The 24351-nt window shown below is 39.2% G+C and overlaps 1 protein-coding gene across 3 annotated transcripts in view; it reads right to left on the minus strand.

Moving 5' to 3' along the window:
• Window positions 1-1880: 1880 nt before the first annotated feature.
• Window positions 1881-24351, minus strand: part of LOC134807485 (uncharacterized) — a 494061-nt gene continuing 471590 nt past the window's right edge. For 2 of the 3 annotated variants that reach the window (XR_010148067.1, XR_010148068.1), the window contains exon 8: window positions 17007-20487. The gene's annotated coding sequence lies outside the window, so the exon portion shown is untranslated. Of the gene's footprint in view, window positions 5758-8283; window positions 8405-17006; window positions 20488-24351 lie in introns of those variants that run through there. The other variant, XM_063785873.1, reaches the window with a different exon arrangement.

A 24351-nucleotide genomic window follows, 5' to 3' on the forward strand; every position in this document is an offset into this window, starting at 1 on the left:
AGAGGGAAGGTCTTTCCAAGGGGAACAAATAGCATCATAAAGGCTTGGAGGAATAAAAGAACATGGCAGGTTTAAGCAAATGAAAGAGTAGAATGGAAATGAAGGATGGAGTCCGTATGGGGAAATAGCTAGAGATAAGTGGGCAGGTCATGGCATTTGCATGACTGGGCTAAGAAGCTTGGGGATTTCTTTGAGGCCACTGAAGAGTCATAGAAGGACTTCAGGTGGAAGAACAATATGGTCAGAGTTCTATGTTAGGAAGATGTTCTGGTGGCAATGTGGAGGAGGGATTGGAGCAGGTCAATAAGACACCGACATTTTTCAGGCACATATTGAGCTAGGCTGGAGGGAAGTGTTTCAGGCTGGAGCCAAGGCCAGGACACCGGGAACTGAGAGAAAAAGTGCTTTGGGATCTGTGGGATCTGGTGACTGGCTGGATGTGGAATAGAGGGAGTCAGAGGAACCCAAGGTGCCTCCCAGAAGATGGGGAGTCGCCTTGGACGTAGAAGAGCATGGAGCAATTTTTCACAGGTGCAATCTGTGTTATGGCCAAAGAAGGTAATCAGAGGAAAATGCCCAAACTCCTCCTTGCCAGTTTACAGTAATCACCAAAAGGCAGTGTGGGCTGGCTGGGGAACAGGCACTTGCCTTAGTGTATTTTGTGTGTGCAGGGTAAGGATTGACAACACAGACTCAGGATCCAGATTGTCTGAATTCACATTCTACATTTGCCACTTGCTGACTATATGACTTTGGGCAAATTACTTGACCCATCCATACCTCAGTTTCCTCCTCCACAAAGTGAGATGATAATAACACCAACTTCCTAATGTGGTGGTAAGGACTGAATAATTTAAGTATTTCACTTAGATGAGTGATTGGCAGGAAGACAACTTTTCATTGAACATGATTATTATTATTGTCATCACGTGTATTAGCTCATTTAAACCTCAAAAAACCTATAGACATAGGTACTGTTATCTCTATTTTTCAAAGAAGGAAATTGGGGCACAGAGAAATGGTAGCACTAGGAGATCAAACCAAGCAGCCAGACTCCGGTGCTTTTACTGTTAACTTCTTCACCATAGTTCTCTGTATACTGTTTTGGGAGTCAAGCTCAAGGACATGCACTAACTACAAGGTAGAAGCAGGGAGAGTTATGAGTGGTGGGGGAAGGAGGAAGACGCAGGGAGAGGTGTGAGTGGTAGGGGAAGGAGGAAGAGGCAGGGAGAAGTGGGAGTGGTAGGGGAAGGAGGTCCCAGCACTTGGCATTTTAATCAAAGCAATGCCTGAGCTTGACACACTGCTGGAAGCGCTGCCACCATAACCAGCATGTCACCTTGCTGATTTCATGACAAGCACTCATTCCTTCTCAGGCAGGAGACAAATATCACCAGTGCTCCTATCTTCAACCATTTGGCTGATTCCTACCTTCCCACACCTTTTTCTACCACTGCCCAGACAAAAGAAATGCCCATCAGACCACGGCTATAAATGAGCTTAATATGTCCCACTTTCAGTGCTGTTTTCTCTGTCTACATAAATAAAATCCTTTGCTAAATTTGGAGTTTTCAAACTATTTTTATGGGAAAAGGCAGTTTAGTGTAACGGTTAAAAATGTTTAGCTTGGGTATCAGAAAGATCTGTTTGGCTTTGCTAACAACTAGTCAAATTTAGCAAATAAGTGTCAGACACTCAGTTAAATTTGATTTTTCAAATAAATAATGGGTACTTTTTTTTTAGTATATCAGTATACTGTCAGTCCACATCCTTAGATTCAACCAACCATGGATTGAAAACATTAGGGAAAAAATTAAAAATTATAAAATAATAATACAACAATAAAAAAGACAAAAAGACAGTGTAGCAACTATTTACACTGCATTTTCATTGGATTTGGTATTACAGTAACCTAGAGATTACATAAAGTATACAGGAGGATGTGCATAGGTTATATGCAAATACTGTGCCCTTTTATATCAGGGACTTAAGCATCCCTGGATTTTGATATCTGCAGGGCTCCTGGAACCAATCCCCACAGATATGAAGAGATGACTATATTTAATATATTTCCTGGGACAGACTTTCCTAAAAAAATTATCCGTTGTTTATCTGGAATTCAAATTTAACTGGGCATTTTGCAATTTATCTGGAAACCTTATAAGGAATTTAATTTTTTGGTGCCTCCATTTTCTCACCTATAACATAAGGCTAAGAAAAGATAAAATAATAACTATGATTGAGATTTGCTGTAAAAATTAAATGAGATAATGTGTGTTAAGTACATAGGAAATGCTCAATATGTATTCATTGTTGTTATTTTTATACTGTACAGGGATTATGATAAGCTGGTAAAGTATGAGGTAATCTTTCAGCACTGATTCTTTCAACAACATTTTTAAAAGCTTTACCATTGGAAACGAGGTACGTTCCATCCAATATATCTTCATGCATCTGAAAAAATAGAAATATAAATACAACTTGATTTTTCTATCTGTTTTTCTTTAGGAGAAACTGGGTAAATAGCTCTTATTTCCCAACATAATTTTCATATTTTCTCCTAACTCTTTTGCCCATAAGCTACCTGCCAAGCTAACTTTATAACGAAGAAGAGTTTCCAGGCACTGAGGCCTTTATCATTAAAGATAAAGTGGAAGCAACATGAGGTAGTGCTCATTAATCTTCCCTTATTTCCTTGGGAAGAATTTGGCAAAAACAGATTCTACAAACTCAGCCAGCCATCTTTGAAGGCTATTTGCCCTGGGCCAATTATATATTACACGATAAGCATACCCAATAATTAACTAATGAATTGGTTTATTTGGGAAACGATCAGAAGTGTCAGGGATTGAAGAACATTTAGATTGCCTCTATGAGTTATGCTGAAGCAACATCTGCTTGTTTTTTCTTCAATCAACATGCACCCTGTAGGGTCCCAAATTCAAAAATGATTACATTTCATGTCATTTATGTGCCTTACAGTTTGACAAATTTAACTTGTAAGAATAAGTGATTCCATGTTCAATTTACGTTGATCCCATTTTCATCCAAACATCCAAAGAGAGAGAACCATTATAGATTGATAAAAGCTGCTGATTGATCTATTGATTTCCAGACCTTAAATCTCCTAGGGAAGTCTTTGTAAAGTTCGTGTTCATAAAATTCTTGTTCTGCCACAAAAGCTCCCAGTGGATTGTGTTTCTCAACTACAAGGAAAATCATCAGGGACAAACCCAGAAAATGTTTCTTTAGTATACACTAGGCAGGAGGGCCTTCCAAATTCAGTCTCAATCTGGTTTCTTCAAAGGTTTATTTTTATTTCATTTTTGAAAACTTTTAATTTGAAGAGGGGGGAAAAAGCCCTTTAAAGCATAACAACCCGCAGTGATGTAAGTGCCTTTCTGTCTCATATATAATCATGTCTGTTTGGACGTGCTGGGTGTCATGTCCAGGGCTATGGTGCCACATTGAGAACAATATTGAACTAAATAGTTTTGACAGAACAGCCAGACCTTTTCTTGGGGCTCCTGCTATATTGCATATCTGCTTCTTTGTACACAACAGGGTGGGCGACTGATGGAAAGCAGAGAGTTCAATTGTGGTTAGAGTCTGCAAAAGAACCATCAATGGAAACTCTTTACTGATTTGCACTATCGCCTGGGAGACAGAGTACAGATGACTGTATTTTCCAGGTTATCAGCTATAGGAAAAAGCAAAATCAGTTTTCTGAAATATGTACTCTGCTACAATAAATGTTGTGAGTTCTATGCATGCAGATAAATGTCAGCCTACATGGGTAGGCTGAAAGAACTTTGTTAACCTCAGCTCCTCTTTTCCATTGCTTTATGGAGAGTAGTTTATGGGTATTGGGTTGTGTGAGTGAACTCAAGGTGCATTTGTCTCTAGGCGGAGAGTTGTGCATATTTATTGGCAAGGACTTTGTCTTTCTGATTGTATGATTTACTGGGACAATTTATTGAGATTTTAACTCAATAATATTAAGTGTTAGTGCCACCCTCCCAGACCCCTGCTTCCATCCCAGAGGGTAGCTCAGCTTGTAATTCTGCGTGTCCCACGGTAGACCTGAGAGGCTTTGCTGTTTTCAGAGGTGAGTTGACCAAAATAATGGAGGGACACAGAGAATGGAAAGGTAAAATCTACCAAAACTGGTTGATATTTTCCAGAAGGAAAGAAAAAAAAAAAAGAGGATGCATTCTAGGGCCTTCATGAGTGATGGAAAGATCTGTATCAGGCTCCCAAGCAGAACTGAGACAGATACACATTTGATGGTTCGGTAGGTGGATGCTGACGGGACCTCTCTCTGAGAACAGTGTTCACTGAGCTTCAGTGAAGGATCACGGTGCCTGTGCTTGGCACAAAGGGAATGGGAATTGAGAACTGCTATCTCCTATGTATACCTAGTCTCCAAGGCTTTGCCTGGCTTCTCTGGTCTGGGTTGTTACTGCTCCTTCTATTTAACCTGTGTTCCTTTCTGCCTTTGGAATTTGGGACCATATTCTCTTCCAGGTAGGCTTTTCAGCTCCTGTCAGTACACTCTTTCAGGAACAACTAGGTACTGTACAAATTTCTCAAGCAAGGTAACTGGTCCTTTACTATTTATATGCCTTTTTAAAACTGCAAAAGGGTTTTAACAATTATTACTCCTCTTTTCTCTCTATTTCAATAGAACGTTTGACATAGAAGGAACCGCCAAGCTTACCTTGTATTGGCCATGCAATTTCACTCAATGACCACATGGGCTTACTGAATTACTACAACAGGCTGAAGACTGAATCCCATTCCACTGATAGTAGCATTTATCTTTCTCCAAAGGTTATTCTGATTTTGTCACCTTTCTCAGGACTCATTGTCACTAGAAAAATTGGAATCTCTCTATTCTGTGTTTCAGGTCTTCCTAACATCCATAGTGGCTAAAAACTTCTAATTTGGAGGTTGCAAGTTGGCAGATCATGGCTAAGTTCAGTCAGTAGCTATTTTTTATCTGGCATGGTTGTTATTGAAATTTGAATAGCATTTAAATTTTTTTAAACCAGAAGATTTTTAATAAAAATCTTGATTTTTCTTTTGGAGAAAAAATCAGATAATCTGGCATCATTAGGCACACATGCCCACTGGATCCATCTTCCAGAGCTGGATGATGAATGTGACCTGAGCTGAACGTACTACACATCTTTCCGCTCCCTTGTCTCCCTGCCCAGGTCTACTTCTCTTTTTAGCATTTGTTGCATGGCCCTTGTAGGCATACTTGTTTACAATCTCCTTAAACTAAACCAAAACAAATGGGTAAATTGGAATCAGGGGTAAAGTTCAAGGGCAGCGAAAAACCAAACTTTCAAGCAAAGACCATGACAAGTTTAGATACTAGTTGGAGCTAAAAAACATGCATCATAATCTAAGCAGAAGAAGATGCAGCAATGGATAAATATACTAGTCTATTGCTAGGACATCAAATTGCCCTAAAATGTGCTGACTAAAATTGACAACAATCAGTTTTTATCTCCCAATGTCTATGGGTCAAGAATATGAGAGTGGCTTGGCTGCTCAGTTCTGGCTTGGGGTGTCTCCTGAGGTTGCAGTCAGATGGTAGCAGGGGATGGCGTCCTCTCATAAGGTCTGGAGCACAAGGAGATTCAATTCCCTGATATGAGACAGTCAGGGCTCCTGGAACGTGAATCTCTGGCTATATGCCATCTCTCCACATGGTCTCCCCAGCAGGGCCATCAGAAGCCATGTATCCTAAGGGAGAGACACAAATGGAAGAAGTTACTGTTGCCCTACCTTACGGGTTGGAGCAGACAGAAGCCCCCACTCAGATTTGGAGGGAACATGGCCCCCACCTCTTGGTGGGAGGGGCAGCAGTCACACTGTAAATAGAGCCTGTAGGACGAGAGTTGTATGCTAGCATGTCCGTCTTCGGAAAATGCAGTTTGCCACAAACAGAAATGAGAGATAGGGTCAGGAACTAAGAAATTCTGAATGATGTAAAAGCAACTAAAAATTTTGGTTTCCTGAGAAGAACAAGAATTGAAGATAATGTCTGGAGACTGGAATATCTGCTTGCATGTGTTGGCTTTGTTGTCCACTTGACCATAGCCCAAAGGTTAACTTGGGCATACTCAGGCCACTTAGCATCACCAGGTTCTGAAACTTTCACCTGCGCACCCTGGACAGTTTCATTTGCTATTACCTAGTTCTCCACTTCAACTAAACAAGCGGCCTTACTGTCTCTTGTGCATAGCTGGTCTTGAAGGTTCTGCCTGGCTCCTCTGATCTGGGCTGCTCTCGCTCCTTTTATTCCATCTATGCTCCTTTCTGCCTTCAGACTTTGGGACACATCGTCCTTTAGGCAGCCTTTTCAGCTTCTGTTGGAACGCTCCTTTAGGGACCACCACATACTGTACAGACTTCTTAAGCACAGTAACAGGCCTTTTGCTATTTATATGCCTTTTTTAAACTGTGAAAAGGTTTTAACAATTATTATTCCTCTTGCCTCTCTATTTAAATAGAGTTTCTCATACGGAAGGAACCTCTATTTTCTCCTTTTGAGTGGGGAAACAGAAGCCAAGATAGATAAGGAGCCTGTCCAGGCTTCCATAGCTAGAAGCTGGAGGAGAGGGTCACAGCCTGCACCTCCTGACTTGTGGTTTGGAGCTCTTTCTGTTCCCTAGGGGTCAACATGGGTGAGTAGCCTAAAGGCCTGTACAAGGCTGGTCAATAAACAAGAAGCACTGTGTATTTGGCTGGCACACAGTGTTTTGTTTTGTTTTTAAGTAAGTAGGGCACACACTTGACAGTTATCTGCAGACTCCACTAATCTACCACCAAATCCCTTCTCATATTTCACTACTGTGTGGCCTCTGAAGGCATTTGAAGGCATCCCCCCTCCCCATCCCCTTTACATCTTCCTAAAGGGAAAAATTTTACTCAATAGAAATAGATGGCTCTTGTTGATCCTCTACATGCTCTGTACTAACTTTTATATGTACTAACATATTTGTATGTACTAACAACTTATATGTACTAACTCACTTAATACTCACAACATCTCTACTTTTATCCCCATTCTAAAGATGAGTAAACCGAGACACAGAGTGGTTAAGTAATTTGTCTACATTCTAACATGTGGTAAAGACTGAGAGCTGGAATTTGATTCCAAGCACCTTGACAACAGAGCTCATAATGTCAACCACTCTGCTGAAGAAAGTCTAGATAGACAAAATGCGGTAATAATAAATTTGGGTGGATCTAATTTGCTACAGTAGTCATTATATTTTCAAATTTATAAAATCTATCTATAGGTTTATATTTGAAAGAGCAGGATAGTAGAGCATTCATGTCCTAATGTAGCTCATTTTCAACATGAAATATTGTCCATGTGTCGTGAAAGGTGAATTTCACTACTTTAAAAATGCCAGCCATCTGGGTCTGATATTTCATGCTAAAACTCAAAACTTTAAGCATTTTTAACCAAGTCACCATCTTAATCTTTATTTTAGTCTCCAAATGTTTTTGTGGCGAGTGTAAAGATGAATGGAATTCAAAAGTGGCCATTAAGATTACTACTGCATGATGGAAACTACAGCCTACTATATAAATCTAAATCCCTCCATAAATTTAAGAAAAGATTTACTGTTCAAAAATAAAAATATAAATCATTCTCATTTTCTAAATCATTGCTGCTGATGATCGTACCCAGCATGGTGAGAGATCACTATATTATTCTGGATGTAGTACTATGTTTAAATTTACCAAGGAGTCTCAACTGCCCACGGGATTTACTACTTCATGTACTTGCCAAGATAGAAGGTATTTCTGCATAATTCCTGCAGCTGAACATTATTGATGCTCTAAATGCATGGAACATTTAATATGTGTAGCAAGTCCAGCAAGATCAGTTATTGAAATGAATTATAATTTTTATACCGAACCATTGAAGGCCCAATTAGAAAATTGATCACTTTTGAGGAAACTGTCTCCGTAATCTTTCTTATTTACAGTACAGGATTCAGCAGCAGGAGCAATTCACAGTAGGGTCAGATTGTGGTGGGTCTTGAAAGCCAGACTAAAAGCATTTGAACCCTCACAGATAACAGGGATCATTTAAGGCGTTTTGAACAAAGTGAGTGAAGTGATCAAAGAAATGTTTGGGGAAGGTTAATCTGGCAGTGATGTGTAGAATGTTCTCCATCATGGGGTGACAAGAAAATGGACGTGTGGACAGAAAACTGTGAATTAACTCATGTCAGCGTCTGAAGAACATACCAAGTTTAGCAGTTACCAATCCAGACTAGCCCCAGGTCCATTCTCTGATCACCTTTGAGTCATAAGCTTTGGAACTCCAAGCCGTTACTGACTGATGGAATTTGTAGACTTCTTTGGAGGCCTGGGGAGAAAGAAGGGGAAGGAAACCATGATATGGTCAGAGGCACACCTGTGGGTTACAGGAATTGGCATGGAGGAGGACTAGTGAGGCAGTGTAAGTCTGACTTCATTGATGACCTTTTTTCTGGATCCTTGGACTATTCTAATTTCCTGTTTCCCTGAGTTGCTCTAATTTTTTCTAGTTTCAACCCTTTTTCTGTACCCTCTGCGGCAGATGCTCAGCCCTCTGGGAAGTTTTGATAGCTTTATACACTGGTACAGCCTGGGCAGGTGTCTATTCTACCTATTGCAGACTGTGTGGGCAGGCATTTCTCAAAATAATCCACTACTTATATCTCAAGACATAAGATAAGCCATTTTCCGCAACGTCATAATGCACAATAGTGGACAAATCACTAATTCAAAACATTTTCCTAGCAAGTTTGGATAATAATATTTCCTTATTATTTGCTGTAATATTAATTATTACTATTCTTATTATTTGAGTAATAATTTTCTATTGTTTCAGAAAATTCAATAGAACATGGAAATGATTCCACATTAAAAATTCCATGATTTTGGCTGGGGGTGGTCACTCACGCCTGTAATCCCAGCACTTTGGGAGGCCAAGATGGGACGATCTCAAGGTCAGGAGATCGAGACCAGCCTGGCTAACACGGTGAAACCCCGTCTCTACTAAAAAATACAAAAAATTAGCCATGCGTGGTGGTGGATGCCTGTAATCCCAGCTACTCGAGAGGCTGAGGCAGGAGAATGCCATGAACCCGGGAGGTGGAGCTTGCAGTGAGCCGAGATCATGCTACTGCACTCCAGCCTGGGTGACAGAGCGAGACTCCATCTCAAAAAAAAAAAAAAAAAATCCATGATTTTATTCCTTATTGTATAGCATGGAGATGTTTCTGTCTATCTGTCTAAAATCAGGGGTGAGGAAGCTCTTTTTTTTTTTTTTTTTTTTTTTTTTGTAGAGATAAGAGGTCTCACTATGTTGACCTGGCTGCTTTCCAACTCCTGGCCTCAAGTGATCCTCCTGCCTCAACCTCCCAAAGGGCTGGGCTTATAGGCATGAACCACTGAGCCTAGCCTGGGGTGAGAAAACTTTTGGCCTCAGGACAGTCCCACCTTGAGATTTCTACTGTACCCCAGCTCTGCATGGCCTACATACAGACTTGAATAACCTGGCTACAAAATAAACAGGCTGGGCAGCTGAGATCTCAGACTAACATGTCTCTCTCTCTCTCTCTCTCTCTTCACTTTGCTTTCTCTGAACTTCCCCTCCCTGTTTACTCATTTAACAAATGAATTGTTAAATAACATTGAGCATCTATGGTATACCAGGTATTGCACCATGTGTTTGGAACACAGCAGTGAAAAAGGCAGCAAAATCCCTGCCTTATTGAGCTCGTAATCCAGAGGGGGTGGCAGATATTGAACAGATAAACAGCTGGATACAGAATTAGAAATTATGACAAGTGCCTTGAAAGATAACAAAGGGGATGGGTAAGAGAGATATCCAAGGTATACCTACTTGAGATCAATTGGTCAGAGAAAACCTCTCTGAAGAAGTAGGTTTACACTGGAACCCCCAAAATTAATGAAAACTAGTTGGGTAAGAGGTTGAGGGGGAAAGACTTTACTGACAGAGGGAATAGAAGGTGCAAAGAACCTGAGGAGGGAAAGAGATGCTGCTAAGTGCAAATAACTCAGTGACTGGCTCTCTCTCTCACCCTTCATTATTTCTATTTTCCCTTATTACCTAAATATTACATTTTTTCTATCTAGTTTCTTTGTTACTGATATTTCCCCATAAATTAAGGATTGTATAAAACACAAACACTTTTAGGGAACTGGGGTCAGATCCAACTTGTGTTTGCTATTTAGAAGCTAGGCAACACTTCTTAGAGGTCATCTGTATGATATAGGGCCAATGAGGGAGAGGGTAATCCTGTGATTGCAAGTTTATTTCAGAACCTCACAGGAAAAGAATCCATTCATTCATGAACACAGAGATCTACTGATACATTTGATGAACAGAGAGTCTCCATAGAAGCCGTGTTGCAAAGAGATCAATGGAAACAAAAGGAGAGAGAGATGAACTGGACACTGAAATGCAGAACCTGAATACTGGAGACAATTGTTGTTTATGTAAAGTATTAATCTCTATGAGGAATTGCTTTAAATCAGTGTCTGCAGTGCCTCATTGCCCTGGGAATACAGAGTCCATTTCAGAAATTGCTAGTTTCCTACCCTCTCTGTCTGCCTTTGTATGAAACCCCAATTTTGCTTGGAGTGGTCTTATGCCCAGCTACAAGACTAAATTTCCCAGCTTCTTTTGCAGCTGGATGTGACAATGTGACTAAATTCTGGCCAAATGGAAATGTTACACAAACTTTCCTGAATAATCCTTCAGGAAATTGACTTAGCCAGGGAGCCTGTCTCTTTTGCCCTTTCCTCAGCTTCTTTCTTGCTGCCTAGAATGTAGCTATGATAGCTGGAGTTCTAGCAGTTATGTTAGGTCATGAGGTGGCTTTGGAATAAAAATTCCATGTCAAGAAAGTGGAATAGAAGGAAGAAGCTTTGAGCCAGATAATAAAACCTCTATAGTACACCTTTGCTACCTATTTTGAGATTTCTCTTATATGAACAAAAAATATACTTCCATGTTACAGAAGATAATGTGTGATGTGGTTTGTTTTATGCATGAAGCATAGTTTCTAAAATGTGCAGCCAAACGTAACTTGACTCAAAAATCGTATGTTTGTTTCAGTTACCTATGTGAACAGCCATAATTTATTATTATTGTTGTTGTTGTTATTTATTTATTTATTTTTCTGAGACTGAGTCTTGCTCTATCACCCAGGCTGGAGTGCAATACCGTGATCTCGGCTCATTGCAACCACCGCCTCCCGGGTTCAAGTGATTCCCGTGCCTCAGCCTCTTGAGTAGCTGGGACTACAGGCACGTGTCACCACGCCCGGCTGATTTTTGTATTTTTAGTAGAGACAGTGTTTCACCGTGTTAGCCAGGATGGTCTCTATCTCCTGACTTCGTGAGCCGCCTGCCTCGGCCTCCCAAAGTGCTGGGATTACAGGTGTGAGCCACATCGCAAGGACCATAATTTATTACTTTTCATGATTCCTTGGATCAGGAATTTGGGCAAGACACAGCTGGATAGTTCTTTGGCTTCACAGATGCCGGCTGGAGTCATTGTGTAGATGCATGTATCTGAGAGCTTGGCTAGGGTTGAGACATCCATGATGGCCTTTAGATCTCAGAAAACTCTGCCCACGTGAACTCTAAGCATTTACTAGTTTTTGCTGAACTTCCTTCCAGTATGTTCACTGAGTCCCAAGAAGAAGCAAAAGAGAGCTGCTAAGTTTCTTAAGCCTGTGTTCGGAAGTCCCAGAACATCAATTTTATCATGTTCTATTGGTCAGAACACATCACAAGTCCAGAGCATATTCAAGAGGAGGAAAATGCAGTTCATCTCTGTTATGAGCAGCTTGCATGAACAAGAATGGCAGTAATAATTGGTGACCATATTTGGGGACTCTCTACCAAATTAGTTAAAAGAACACTATGGCACCGGCCATTTGAGCCCCTCTGCTCCCAAACCACCCCCTGAAAGCTGGATAGAAAATGGAAAACCTATCAGGAGGACACTATGAGTTTGGTAATAACAAAGCTACAAGATATTACAGAGAGAGAAAGGAGGTCACTACCACCAACAGTGTGGTCCAGGATGTTTGCTGGTGACATCATTGTGGAACAAGAGACAGCAGTGGATGATGGAAACAGCTAGACGAAAATATTCCAGAGTTGCAGAGATTGGTTTGATTTATATATGAGAGCATTCTCCTCTCTTTCTCTTACTTACATTTTGGACCTCAGCACAGACTCTTGAAGAGACTTAAGGGTTTCCTTCCTCTATTTGAAAGATGATCAGGGACACCTAGTGATATAAGCTGTTAAGGTGACCTTCCTAAGTTGTACCAGCTGCTAATGTCCAAGGGACATTTACATTGCATAAAAATTTACTATTTGCATATTCTTACTTCTTAATTTAAAAGAAAATTTATTTATGTATTTTTATATGTATACCTATACATATGAAAATTCTGAAAGAATATATAAAAAATTTTAATGGTTACTATATCTGGGTTATGAAATTAATGAATGAATTTGTCTTCTCTTTGCTTATTATCAATAAATTTTATATTATTCTATAATGAACATGTATTATTTGCATAATTTTAAAGTTTATTTTTACTAAAATATAAAATTATCTCATGTTTCTTTTAAGGAAAAATATAAAGTTACTTTTCGCTTACAAGTGGCCTTTAATTGATCATTTTTGCAGCAAATTTGTAGTCATCCTTGCTAGAAAGTGTCCTGGCTTGCTTCAGATCTGCTCAGTATAATCGTAATAATATTCCTGCTCAGAGATTCACAATCCCGTAATATACATCCTAGGTGTTTCAGTGCCAAAGATTAAAGAAATTTCAAAGGCACAACCAGAAGGTTGAATTATTGAAATGCTAATGAAGACATGTCCTCAGAGAAAATCGCAGGGAGTCTTCACAGTTTTTAAGGCTTCATCTGAAAGACCTTTGCAGAATAAACATGGTGTTCAATTTATGTTTCTCAAAAGGTCTACTGGAATTTGAACTGCTCCTCCCAGAGAGTATTTTAAAAGCAGAAGTTCGAGCATTAACCAGTATAATTTCCATTTGGCATCTACATGATTCATATGTCCAAAATAAGAATTTTTATTTAATTCCAAAACAAATTAATTCACTTAATTAGTCTGTAGCTGTATAGGCTGTTGAATGGAGTGGGTTGGCTCTGGGCAGAAGGAATAATATATTGCTAGGAAATGTTGCAACAAATTTACACAAAATGTCGGCATTTCTATGTTTGAAAAGATGGTGCTTTTAAAAGATATCACCTCCCAAGGAAGTTAAGTCTTTGTATGCTTACTATCAATCTCTTAAATGTCTCTGTGGCAAAGGTGATTATAATCATCTCCTCTGTTATAAAAGCCTGTGGACAACAACCAGATATAAATAGCCCAAATGACCGTAAAGTTACCTCTAGATATATTTCTAATATTACATATATATGTATAGGTATATGAGTTTATATGTGTTTGTGTGTGTGTGTCTACAGACAGATGGAAGGAAGTATGGATAGATGAATAGATTAGGTAGATAGGTAGATAGATATAGATATATACATACATACATAGATAAATAGATATTACAGATAAATAGATATAGATATTCTATATACAGTATGCATAAATGTACACAGGCTTTTAAGAAACACATTCATCAGGCAAAAAAATACCACCCATAACCTTAATTAAAATGTCTCCCTATAGATTAAAAATAATGCAGATTTTTCATGTTCTGTTATCAGTTTGACCTCTAAAATTGCTTGAATGCCATGATGTAACAATCAGAGAAAAATTCAACCTTTTGTGTGACTTTGTGTCACTCCTGGAACACCAGAGAAGAGAGATCAAATACTTTGACCCTCATGACTGATAGTTTTCACGTATAATTAAATGATTTTCTAAAAAACATCGTCCTGATTAGAAATGTGAACATGGCAGCCTAATTCACATGTAGCATGCTTGGGCATTTACATATTGTCACACACCCATGACTATACTGTAGGCTACAATAAATTCTACAGTGGTAATTTCTTGAAACACGAGAAGGGGAAAATGTGAGAAATAATAATGAAATGAGAATCCTATTAGCCACCAAAAGGAAAATAAGAGCTAGTATAAATGCAACGCATAGCACTTCTAATAGTTTGCCGTATTTTTGGCCATCTTAATGACCATGCTACATAAAATTGGTGTATGGCCTATCATTTATGTGGTTGAACCCATTTTTTCCTCAAACTTTTAGACCAAAGAGCATCCCAAAGTTAGAACTTAAATGACATTGGGTTATTGACAAGATTTTCTCACCCAGCACAAACCCAGAAAACCCATTCCTGGTCTTGCTGAATGAGTAGATTCCATGATTTTGTTCTTAGTTCTGTTATGGTTACATTACTGTGATAAACAAGTAGCTATTAGAGGAAACTGACAACACAGTATGCGCAAAAACTCTGTTGGTAAGTTTCTTTAATCTAAATTTATAGATCCAATATATGTTTCCAGGACAACTAAAGTTGAATGGCAGGGTGACCATGGACATAATAACAACTAAGTTCTGACAGCTTGATATTTTGAGTTTTAAGGCATTATATTTCAGAGAAGACAAATATTGTTATTTCAGCATATGGAGAATATGAAACAATAAGATTCCAAGCCTTATCCAAAGTCTCATGCAAATCTAACACATGGGCAATTTCTCCAGTTCCCCACTTATTGATTCTTTCATTCACCCATTAAGAAAAACATATATTGAGCTCTGAGCTAGGCAGGCAGGAACTACAGTGAACCAAGTGAAGGGTACAATGATATAGAAAACAAAGTCTCTACACTACAGCTTTTCACAACTAGTGCAAGCAACCATGCAGTAAGTACTGTGATGTGTGTGTGTGTATGTGCGTGTGCACGTTTGGACAGCCAGAGGAAGGAACAACCTAAATTTGCCTGAAAGAGCTTGGAATGGCCTGAGTAGTGGCATTTGAAATGAGATTTATGATGAGTAGGAGTTCACCAAAGAAAGGCAAAAGAAGGGCATTATAGGTGGAGAAACAGCAGAAACATGGAAGTTTGAAAGAAAATAGAATGAGGAGAACAATTAGCAAACGGTGCCTAGGGAGAAAGGTAAATAACATAGAATTAGAAATGAACTACTTAAATGTTTTTGGACCCAATTGGTATAGAGTAATTTAAAAGTTGATAGCAAGATGTAATTTGGTGCTTCATAATAAAGACTACTGCACATCACAGAGTTTTTCACTCCTTGTAAGGTAGGTAGATGGGCTATAGATAGATATGCTGAGATGTTAATCTCCTCACCCCTCCTTGGGTCAGCCAGGAAAGCCTGGGTTGTCACCTCTGCTGAACTTCAGGTCCATCATCTCTGGTCAAAGACAGTCTCTTTCATTTTCCAAGGTACATTATAAAAATATCATCATTTTCTATACCTGTCATGAGGTGGAATGGGTTGTGAATCATTGGCATACCAAGCTACGGAGTACATAGTCTAAGCAATAGGGAACCCCCTGAAAAATATTAAACAGGAACGTGGTGGCAGGAGTTCTTGGAGACTGAAAGCTGACCTCAGAGCCTACTGGAGTAGCCCATAAAAAAGAGAGTGTCAGTCTCAACTACTTCTCAAAGGAGTCACTCTTGAGTTCCCTTCATGGCATTCTATTGAACAGAACTCACATGTGGCAAGGCTTAGCTTAGAGACACAGAGACCCTGGAATGTCAGAGGAGGACTGATTTTTGTAAAGAGGCCTCTGGCCAGAATGGAAGAGAATATTTAGGTCTAAAAATCAGGCACTGGTTCCCAAAATTACTACTTTGAGCAAAGAGGGTGAAACTAAGTCTCTTCCTACCTTTTCAGGTTACAGCACATTTCAAAACATAAGCTTCCTAAGGACTAAGAGCCCCACAGGCCTATGGTTCAGCCTGTGATCCAATTAATTGTCCATGAGAAGAAACAGTTTTGATGGAGACTAGAATGTAAACTCCATGACAGTAGGAAGTTGGTGTGTCTGGTGCACTGGTCCTCATTGCCTAGACTAGCTCCTGATGCTTTTAGGCACTAAATAGATGTTTGTTGAATGAGGGAGTGACCCTATGATGTTGGTTGTTGACATGCAAATATCCTCTGGCTAAATTCCTGGGAAATGTGTTTGTTTTTCTACAGAAAGGACTATAACTCAAAATATAGGCAACCTGGAATATGTATGGCAATTTTTATTTTCTATACCTACACATATACATACATTTGCATCTATGTATATATAGAGAGGGAGACAGACACAGATGGAGAGAGATTGATTTAATTTACTTAGGCTCAATACTACTTATTGAGATGAATGATAGAACTCTATCCTACTTTAGCATTGCTCAGCACTGATGGCAGAGGCTGCATCTGAAGATGAGGCTGGGAATGAAAACGGCAGCTAAGGAGTGGCTAAAGGACTGGCAGAAATGATGAGATCCAGGAGATACAGAATCAGCAGGGCCTTTGGCATCAGCCAAGCCACACAACACATTTTCAAGGTACATTGTAAGCTATTGGCATCCTCAAGTTAGGAGAGGCCTTGGGGAAGGGGAGGAAAGTAGGAATCCAGGAATAACAATGCAATAATGGGTGAGGACTCAGAAAATTGTAATTATCCTCATACTCATGGTACTCTCTGAGACTGCTGGCATGGTTTAGGGAAACAAGGGTTATACATGCATTCACAGTGATTTGAATCTGCTATACTCCAGCTGTACCAACACAGAGCCAGTGAAATGGACCACAGTATGGAAAATATAGTGTGTGATTTACTTCTGTCAACTTGTAACTCTGAGACAGATTTCTGCAGCTGCATTGGACAAGCTGCGATCCATTGAGCTCATTAAGATGTCAATGACCAATCACAGGGACTGTGTTTTTCAGCAACCCACTCAGGAAGTATCCCCCTTCTCGCTGTGGGCCCATAAAACGTGGGGGTTTCTAGATGAGGTGCACAACTCTATCCACAATCCTGAAGTGCAGAACCTTCTGAAGTCCGTTAAAACAAATTTTTTTAAACAAATTTGGTGATTGAACAGATGTATGTCCACTCCCAATTTTTATCTCACTTATTGTGAATAGCCATACGTTTTGCTGCTCACATTTAATGGTGGGGTGCTGCCCCAGGAAATGCTTGAAGTATTGCATAGTGTATGGGAAATGCTCCAAATTGCCTTTCTAAAACCCTAAACCTTTTGAATTCTGAAGCCCATCTGGCCTTTGGAGCTTTAGATAAGGGATTGTGTACCTGTGTTTTATTTTTCTCCCATAGAGACAGTCTTGTTTTGCGTTTAGAAGCATTTTGTAGTAATTATTCTTTCTATTAACCCTCTCTAAACAGAGAGTTGTGTTTCCACTTTTAAACTCACTTGTAATCGCACATTTCCATGCCAATTCAAAATAAAAAAATAAGTTATTGTAGATAATACCAAGTGGTTACTATATGCTAGACCCCTGTGCTAAAACCTTTAGAATTGTTTTCTCTTAGTGACAATGTAACAGGGCCTAGGCCCTGGCATCCTAGTAGAACTACCATGAATACATCCTTACATTCTTCTTGGTTCCTCGCTGACCACAGTCACTGAATCTTCTCTGGACCTCTGCCTTAGTATTGCTGACTAGCTCCAACAGCTTCTACAGAAGGTCCAACCTGACTCTATGGCATTCCTGAGCCTCTCACAGCACCTTGTCCCTTCCCTTCATAGCATTTATCACATTCACAATTGTATTTTATTGCTCTGTTTAATGCCATTCTCCCCACACCCTTGCCCCATATTAAATCCCCACAGGTGTGGGCTGTATCTAGTTTAGTCACCATGGTGTCTGGTGTATAATAACTGGTTTCAGTTGATTATTGCTACATAATAACACACCACCCCCAAATGTAGTGGCTTAAAATATATTGTTTTCACCATTCTGTGCGTTGCTGGGCAGCTCCTCTTCTGCCTTCACTTGATTTCACTTATTCAGCCAGATGGTCGTCTGGGCGGGGAAATCCAAGATGGTCTCACTTACATGTCTGGCAGTCAGTGTTGGATGCTGGCTAGGCTGGCTTCCTTTCGTGAAGGTTTCAAGAGAGCAACAGAGGAAGTGTCAGGGCCTCTTGTGGCCCAGGATTAAAAACTCATGCCCTGTCCCTTCTACCACATTCTACTGGTCAAATAAGTCACAAGGCCAGTCAAGATTGAAAGGGATATAGACATACATCCTGTCTTTGGATGAAAGGAGAAGCCAAAGGGCATGCATATTGGGATGGGTGGAATTTGTGGCTATCAAACCACAAATTTACCACACTCCATTTTCTGGCCACAAATTAATCATTTTTGCACATGGAAAGTACGCTTACTCCTATCACAATAATTGCAAAAGTTTCATCCCAGGTATTGCATCAGGCTGGAAATCCACAAGTTTGAGCTTCCCCTCTGGTCCAGATACAAGGGAGGTTTCTCTGTGGAGCTCCTTGGCTTTCATGATCCAGAGTTCTGTGAACCAAAACTACAAGGCTTTTACCCTCTTTTATTCAAATATCTAAGATGAAATGGTGAGACAAAGAAAAAATAACCACAATGAATAATCCTCTTTTTTAAAAAGAGAAAGGACTGGGAGCACATAGCAATCAATGGTCTGAAGCAATTGTGAAATCCAAACAGGTACATGTCCAGGGACAGGGAATGTTCCCTGATTAGGGCCTATTTCTTATCTCTTGGAGTGGCTCTCTAATTAATTTTGTTTTTTGGATTTTGGGTCCACACTCTGGATGGTTTGCTTAGCCTCCGAGAGGTCCTTCTTTTTCTGTAAGAAATAGCCCATGACTGCATCTAAGTAGTTTTCTCAACTCACTTTTTGTCTGTAGGAAATTGATGGCGTGGAGTCTTCTTGAACTGTCTCTGTCCCTTTTAATCCAAATCAATATAGTTCCTTTAAAATTCCTTATGGGATTTCTATGGATCAGATTAAATTCTACTGTATTAGATGACAGCCAGGCTTACTATTCTTGTCAAGGTAGGCCTCTCTCTCATTTGGATGATGGGCCTATTTGAGTGATGGGTCTGGATTCATAGACAATCATTTATTTAGATGAGAGGTCTACTAAATACTCTATGAGAAATCATTCTGGGTTATTTTGTTAGGGCCTAACAGCCACATCCTTCTATTTGATCTTACCATTGAGGCCACATTTTATTGACTGTCTTCTGGAATTAAATTTTTACCTATATTAAAATTTTCTTTGATAATCTTTTTCAATCCAGCTCATCCTGGGTTTTCTATATTTTCTCTAAATTCTGCTTGCAAATTGAAAAGTTGCTTTTTTAATTAATCTCTCTTCCCACACAATATGGTTTTGGTATGTCCCCACCCAAATCTCATCTTCAATTGTAGTTTCCATAATCCCCACGTGTTATGGGGGAGGGACCAGGTGGAGATAATTGAATCATGGGGGCAGCTTCCCCCATCCTGTTCTCATGATACTGACTTAGTTCTCACAAGATCTGATGGTTTTATAAGGGATTCTCCCCTTCACTGGTCATTCATTCTCCTTCCTGCCACCATGTGAAGAAGGATGTGTTTGCTTCCCCTTCCACTATGATTGTAAGTTTCCTGAGGCCTCATGTGTCAATTAAACCTCTTTTCTTTATAAATTATTCAGTCTCAGGTATGTCTTTATTAGCAGCATCAGAATGGACAAATACAGTACACTTTATTATACACAGCTATACAAAGTTGATTCACATTTGTTGCATGCATCCTGGAAATCTCCCAGCCAGATCCGTGAGTTTAAAAAAAGTTTCTACTTTCCAGGTTGCAGCAGGCAACATTTTGCTGATTCTTTGGCCACTATATAACAAGGGTGGCCCTTTCTCCACCCTCCAATAGAAATTTCCTTATTAACTTCCCAGTATCTACTAATCATTGTTTCACTGCCTCTTTAGCTACCAATCACTCCCATCACCAAAGCCAACAGTACATGTTTTAGATTTTTATTATGACAGCACCTGACCTCTATGCACCAATTTCTCTTTTAGTTAACAATTTCAGTGTAACAAACCACCCACCAACCCAGTGGCTTAAAAAACAATGATTTCTTATTTCCTGTACAGTTCTTCAGGCAGGCTGGGATATTCATCTGCTGGTTTCATATGCTGGAGGGTCATCTAGCTGGGAGGTTCAACATGGCTTTATTCACATATCTGACTATTGATATTGCCTGTTGGCTGGGGAATCTTCATTCTCCTTTATGTAGCTTCTCATCCTCAGTAGGCCAGACTGGCTTTCTTTAATGATGATCTCAGGGCATCATTATAAGACTGCAAAGACAGAATCTCCAAGACATCTTGAGTCCCAGGCTCTGGAACTTGTACAATGTCACTTACGCCATATTCTGTTGGTAAAAGAGAGTCACAAGGTCGGTCCCTATTCAAGGGAGTGAAGGAACATATCTAATTCTGGATGGGAGGAACAGCAAAGTCACAATGCAAAGGGATATGCTTACTGGAATGGAAGGAATTTGTAATCATTAAAGAACCTACCAGAGTAAATATCTATCAGATGCGTTCATGTTTGATTTTTATCTGGGATTTGAACTTGACCTTAGTCTTTGACCTCTACTGCTTGACTCTGGCTATAACTCCATGGTAGTGTATTAGTGCTCTACTCTGATATCAAACTCAAAATATGAGATTTCCCAATGACCGTTTATTCTCTAATTTCCCCACTTGCTCAAACCTTGTCAACAATGAAGCCTTGAATGTCCCACTTTTGTTGGTCTCTATGTCATACCCTAGTCCAATCTGATGAAGAGATAGTCTTGGTTTTGAGTCTTGGATTTACCATTAAGTCATCGTGTGACCTTGAACAGGTTATTTAAATTATTTAAAATATCTGCCTTATGATATTTGTAGGACTAAATAGTATAATGTATTAAAGTTAGTAGGTTAATGAATGTCAGGTTTCTTCTTTCTTCTGTGTCACTAGATAGTAAAGGATATCCAATACAAGATTAAACTATTGATTTGTGGGCAATGGTTGGCCTTTGAAAGTATGTAAACTAGGAATTTATAATAATATAAGGGGTCAGGGTATTAAATTCTCAGCAACATGTGACTTCTGCATTATAGTATGTTTTTCTACATTCTTCTCTGTTTTATATATATAATTTCTGGTATTGTAAAGTATATTAATATAGCCCCCATACAGTGATGGACTATCCAATTAACCTTTAAAGATATGTTTTGGACACCAGTAAATTAGGGCATTGAACAAAAACTAAAAATTTTGATATTTGATTTTCAAAAAAGACATTGAAATAGTCACTAAATGAAAATTCAAAACTTTATCAGAATTTACTACTTATATTTCTTTTTAATTTTATGTTGTTTTTACTTTTAAATATATGACACAGAAGGTTATTGTCTTCTTGATGCTTTGTGCCTCTAATCCAGCCTTTCTCTCATGTACCACATAAAATTGGAGGCTCAGAATAGTGATGCTAAAAATGAAATGGAGACTAAATATAAAACACATTTCATAATAGGATAAATGATGGGTCTCGGTGGCTGGTGTATTATAAAGATTAATGGCAAGGGAAAAGTTGAAGATCTCACTACACCCATCATTCAGCTTCATGTCACCCAAATCACATACGATAGGTCAAATAAATTAAATAGCTTGAACCATATTTACATACACTATTTCACAATGTATTGAATGTTGAGCTCTCTCTCCTCTGAATTCTTCATATTTTAGCATGAAGTCTTTTATAAACTATATATATAAATTTTTATATTCTATTTCATCATCTGATATTTGAAGGAAATTCCAAATAAAATTTTTTTTAAATACTGCTATGAATGATGCAATTGTCCCAATCTGCCACATTTCCCCACCTCACTAATAGCCTCTATCACCTTCTGCCACCAACCCTCCATGAGGCCAGAAAAGACTGAGTTACAGCGGGCGGAGATTGAGTGTTACAAGATCAGGATTAGGAGGAGCCTGGCAGATGGAGGTGGCAATAGCAGTGTCAGGAAGCAATGAAGGCAAAGATCTGGGAAAACAACAAAATCTGGAGCAAGCACATATAAACACTGAGTCCTGAGAATTGCAGTAGGGATGATGCTTGGATCACAGAGTTGGGAGTTTGCAGGCAGGTAGAAGCATGATCAAAGTAAAACAGGTGTAAGAAGCGAGGTTGGCCCAGGTAATTTTTGGTTCATATATGTAGTTCCCTTTTATAGCAGAGGGGTAAAGCATGGTGGGTCAGACCTTCAAAACACGCCAGGTGAACCCAGAATAGAAATTCAGTAGATACTTTTTTTCTCCTACCATGTTAACGTTGTATGGCTCTAGGCTTTGAGGACATAATAAAATTTCTGTGTTACCCTTTAAGATGCTTTTACCTTAGTGAGACTCCGGGGTCAGCCCTGACCTCACAGGAAAATTAAATGTTTTTGTGGTTACTTATTTGACAGTTTAGACGTATGTCCATAAAGGCAGTGCGAAGAAGCTAGCTCCTTAGACAGTCATGACTCAAGTGAACTTAACTATATGGCAGAAGTAAGATTCAAGTTTTAAGATCTGCAATGAAGCCCTCTAGCAAATTCTATAAAATGAAAAATAATCAACTATAAGCCAGGTGCCTCTAGAATGCTATGGATAAGACATTCAGTTTCGCTTTCTATAAGGTACTTTATCCAAGTGAAATACACCAGCTTGGTCTCCCAGTTTGAGCTGAATATATTCTGTCAAATAGTGGCGTCCTCACCTAAGAGTAATATCATCAAAGTGGTGCTTTTCTTTTACACATTTTTGAGGCCAGGAACCCTTTCGACAGTGTTTTTAATGCCCCAGAACTCCAAAACCTGTGGGATCTGGAGCTAATGGAGCAGATACAAATGAAACATGTCCTCTGTGACCATACTTTTCTTTCAAAAACCCTAGAGATTTGAAACATGGTTTGAAAACCAGTGGACTAAGACAATGAATTAAAACATCCCTTCTTTTCTCTTGAGATGTAGGTTTAGCTCCAGTGTAGGGATCCAAGGGAGATAGTGTCAACTGGTCTTTCAATGTTTACTGCAAGTTTTCTGTTTTTCCAAAGGCAGATGAGTTTACTGAAAAGGCATGAAGTGACAATGTCTAAACACCACCAAGGTATTTAATCTTCTGGGCCCTCCTCTGGTAAATTATATGCTATTGAAATTAAAGTGCTATGAGAGCTGAAACATACATAAATACACACGTTTTTCCCAGGAGTGACAAACTTCTATGTTATCTGTCCTTTTAAAAAAAACACCTGATCATTATTTCATTCTTCTTCAGATAGTGCATTTATGAATGTATCTTTTGGGATGCAGGTGGTATTCTGAGTCATCTAAAAAATAATTCATGTAGCACAGACAAATTTTTTCACTGGCATGAAGCTCAGCCTTGGATTCCAACAGTAATTCAACAGTAAGAATCCAGCATAAGAGTTTTTAAGTGGGCCACAGAAACCTCCTCTTAGTAATTGCTACTCTTCCTCTTCTATGCCTTGAATAGGAGAGCATGAGAAGGACCCATACTTTGCAATTTGAGGCAATGAATGTGTATATCCTATTTAACTCTGAATCTAAAACACTATTATACATTGTTTTCCTAGGGCTTCATATCCAGATAGATTAGCACTTTTTAATTGATCTTATGAAACTCAACAAAAGCTATTATGCTTGTTTAAAAAAAAAAAGAAAAAGAAAATCCTCTAGTGAACATGTAATAGTGAATTCTAGAAAGCCAGATAATTTCTTTGCTTAATAATAGTTTTCTTTCCTCTTGGCTGCAGCTTCTCATAACTAGCACCATGCCAAACATTCGAAGATTGGATTATGGCCTGTCGTACTTGATTATTTTTGTCAGCAGGCTGACCCGGGTGCCCTTTTCTTGTGTTGTTCCTTCTGTTTCCATTTTTCATGTCATCCAGCTTTTCATCTTGTCAATCAGCTTTTGACTTCCTGATTAAAGTGTCTGTCACAGGAGCAGCCTGGTCTCCAGTCAGTTGTTTAATTTGTTCCTCATGGCATCCAATTGAGTTATTCATCTGGCCCAGCTGTTCCCAAGTGCTTCCAGCATCACTTTTTCATGTGTTTGGGTTTAACCTCTATATCTATGTACAACAGTGTGAATTGTTCCATTCATACTGTTGATTGTGGATTGCTTCACCTTCCTAATGCCTTGACGCTACCAGGCTGGCTGCTACACTGTGGCCAAA

This window comes from Pan troglodytes, chromosome 10 (assembly GCF_028858775.2).
Source record: "Pan troglodytes isolate AG18354 chromosome 10, NHGRI_mPanTro3-v2.0_pri, whole genome shotgun sequence".
Lineage (NCBI taxonomy): Eukaryota > Metazoa > Chordata > Mammalia > Primates > Hominidae > Pan > Pan troglodytes.